Source organism: Ovis aries, chromosome 3, assembly GCF_016772045.2.
Source record: "Ovis aries strain OAR_USU_Benz2616 breed Rambouillet chromosome 3, ARS-UI_Ramb_v3.0, whole genome shotgun sequence".
Lineage (NCBI taxonomy): Eukaryota > Metazoa > Chordata > Mammalia > Artiodactyla > Bovidae > Ovis > Ovis aries.
Window position 1 is genome coordinate 56,802,976 of NC_056056.1, and position 3,651 is coordinate 56,806,626.

Consider the following 3,651-nt stretch of genomic DNA (forward strand, 5'->3'; position numbering starts at 1 on the left):
GTTCATCAGGTACTCTGTCTATCAGATCTAGTCCCTTAAATCTATTTCTCAGTTCCACTGCATAATAATAAGGGATTTTATTTAGGTCATACCTGAACGGTCTAGTGGTTTTCCCTACTTTCATCAATTTAGGTCTGAATTTGGCAATAAAGAGTTCATGATCTGAGCCACAGTCAGCTCCCGGTCTTGTTTTTGCTGACTGTATAGAGCTTCTCCATTTTTGGCTTCAAAGAATATAATCAATCTGATTTTGGTGTTGACCATCTGGTGATGTCCATGTGTAGAGTCTTCTCTTGTGTTGTTGGAAGAGAGTGTTTGCTATAACCAGTGGCAAAACTCAATTAGCCTTTGCCCTGCTTCATTCTGTATTCCAAGGCCAAATTTGCCTGTTACCCCAGGTGTTTCTTGACTTCCTACTATATATTCCTACATATATCATTAGGGAACTTCAAATTAAAACAACAGAGAGAGCACCATGCTTATATCAAGAGAATGGCTAAAAAATGTTTTCAATAAGAAATAAACCTGACAATATCAAATGCTGGTGAGAAGGTGGAGCAACAGGAGTGATTATTGATTGCTGGTAGGAATGCAAAATAGTACAATCACTTTGGAAGACAGTTTGGCCATTTCTTATAAAACTAAACACAGCCTTACCGGGCAATCCAGCAATCACAGTCCTATGTACTTCCTGGTTGAGTTGAAAATTCTGAACCCAAAAGGCTACACATAAATGTTTATGGCATTTTTATTTATAGTTGTTCCACCTCGTGTGAAGTTGACTCATTGGAAAAGACTCTGATGCTGGGAGAGATTGGGGGCAGGAGGAGAAGGGGATGAGAGAGGATGAGATGGCTAGATGGCATCACTGACTCAATGGACGCAAGTCTGGTGAACTCCAGGAGTTGGTGATGGACAGGGAAGCCTGGCATGCTGCAATTCACGGGGTCGCAAAGAGTTAGACACGACTGAGCGACTGAACTGAACTGATAATTGCCAAAGACTTGGAAGCAAGGAATATAATATTTATTGAAGTACAGTTGATATACAATGTTGTGCTGATTTCTGCAAAGTCACTCAGTTACATATATATATATGTGTGTATATATATATGTGTGTATATATATATATATATAAAATAGATGCACATTCTTATATTCTCTTCCATTATGGCTTATTCCAGGACACTGAATATAGTTCCCTGTGCTATAAGATAGGACCATCCAATCTGTACGTAACAGTTTGCATCTACTAACCCCAATTTCAAGTAATGCTCAAAATTCTCTAAGCCAGGCTTCAGAAATATGTGAACCGTGAACTCCCTGATGTTTAAGCTGGTTTTAGAAAAGGCAGAGGAACCAGAGATCAAATTGCCAACATCCGCTGGATCACGGAAAAAGCAAGAGAGTTCCAGAAAAACATCTATTTCTGCTTTATTGACTAAGCCAAAGCCTGTGACTGTGTGGATCACAATAAACTGTGGAAAATTCTCAAAGAGATGGGAATACCAGACCACCTGACCTGCCTCTTGAGAAATCTGTATGCAGGTCAGGAAGCAACAGATAGAACTGGACATGGAACAACAGACTGGTTCCAAATAGGAAAAGGAGTATGTCAAGGCTGCATATTGTCACCCTGCTTATTTAACTTCTATGCAGAGTATCTTATGAGAAACGCTGGACTGGAAGAAGCACAAGCTGGAATCAAGATTGCTGGGAGAAATATCAGTAACCTCAGATATGCAGATGACACCACCCTTATGGCAGAAAGTGAAGAGGAGCTAAAAACCCTCTTGATGAAAGTGAAAGAGGAAAGTGACAAAGTTGGCTTAAAGCTCAACATTCAGCAAAAGAAGATCATGGCATCTGGCCCCATCACTTCATAGGAAAGAAATGGGGAAACAGTGGAAACAGTGTCAGACTTTATTTTGGGGGGCTCCAAAATCACTGCAGATGGTGATTGCAGCCATGAAATTAAAAGACGCTTGCTCCTTGGAAGAAAAGTTATGATCAACCTAGATAGTGTATTCAAAAGCAGAGACATTACTTTGCCGACTAAGGTCTGTCCAGTCAAGGCTATGGTTTTTCCTGTGGTCATGTATGGATGTGAGAGTTGGACTGTGAAGAAGGCTGAGCGCCGAAGAATTGATGCTTTTGAACTGTGGTATTGGAGAAGACTCTTGAGAGTCCCTTGGACTGCAAGGAGATCCAACCAGTCCATTCTGAAGGAGATCAGTCCTGGGATTTCTTTGGAAGGAATGATGCTAAAGCTGAAACTCCAGTACTTTGGCCACCTCATGCGAAGGGTTGACTCATTGGAAAAGACTCTGATGCTGGGAGGGATTGGGGGCAGGAGGAGAAGGGGACCACAGAGGATGAGATGGCTGGATGGCATCACTGACTCGATGGACATGAGTCTGAGTGAACTCCGGGAGTTGGTGATGGACAGGGAGGCCTGGCGTGCTGCGATTTATGGGGTCTCAAAGAGTCGGACACAACTGAGAGACTGAACTGAACTGAACCCCAATTTCCAGTCTACCCCTCCCCTGCAACACCCCTGTTGGCATCCACAAGTCTGTCTTCTATGTCTGTGAGTCTGTTTCTGTATCACAGGTAGGTTCATTTGTTTCGTATTTTAGATTCCACATATAAGTGATATCATATGATATTCCTCTTTCAGACTTACTTCATTTAGTATGATAATCTCTAGATCCATCCACGTTGCTGCACATGGCATTATCTCATTCTTTTTCACGGCTGAGTAGCATTCCATTGCTTATATGAACCAAATTTTCCTTATCCAGTCTTCTGTTGATGGACATTTAGATTATTTCCATGTCTTGGTTATTGTGAATAGTGATGCTATGAACATAGTGCTACAAGCGTATTTTTTATTTATAGTTTTGTTTGGATATATGCCCAGAAGTGGAATTGTTGCGTCATATGGTAGCTCTTTTTAGTTTTCTGAAAAGTTGCCATATTGTCTTCCATAGTGGCTACACCAACTTACATTCCCACCAACTGTGCAAGAGTTCTATTTTCTCCACACTCCAGCATTTGTTATTTGTATACATTTTAATGATCACCAAGTTGACTGGTATGAGGCAGCACCTAACTATAGTTTTGATTTGCATTGGTGCTTCCCTGGTGGCTCAGAGGTTAAAGCGTCTGCCTGAAATGCAGGAGACCTTGGTTCGATCCCCGGGTCAGGAAGATCCCATGGAGAAGGAAATGGCAACCCACTCCAGTATTCTTGCCTGGAGAATCCCATGGACAGAGGAGCCTTGTGGGCTACAGTCCATGGGGTTGCAAAGAGTCGGACACAACTGAGCAACTTCACTTCACTTAATAATTAGCAATGTTGAGCATCTCTTCATGTGCCTGGTAGCCATCTGTATGTCTTCTTTGGAGAAATGTCTATTTAGGTCTTCTCTCCATTTTTCAATTGGGTCACTTGCTTTTGTTTGCTTATTTTTGAGTTGTATGAACTGTTTGTTTATTTTGGAGATTAAGCCCTTGTCGGTCACATCATTTACAAGTATTTTCTCCCATTTCGTGGATTGTCTTTTCATTTTGTTTATGGTTTCCTTTGCCATGAAAGAGCTTGTAAGTTTGATTAGGTCCCATTTGTTTGTTTTTGGTTTTTTTCTTC

General features: G+C 41.3%; 1 non-coding gene across 1 annotated transcript; it reads left to right on the forward strand.

The window, feature by feature from the left end:
* Positions 1–3,140: 3,140 nt before the first annotated feature.
* Positions 3,141–3,213, forward strand: TRNAF-GAA (transfer RNA phenylalanine (anticodon GAA)). Its single transcript has one exon. It is a non-coding gene; the product is annotated as a tRNA-Phe (tRNA).
* Positions 3,214–3,651: the final 438 nt, after the last annotated feature.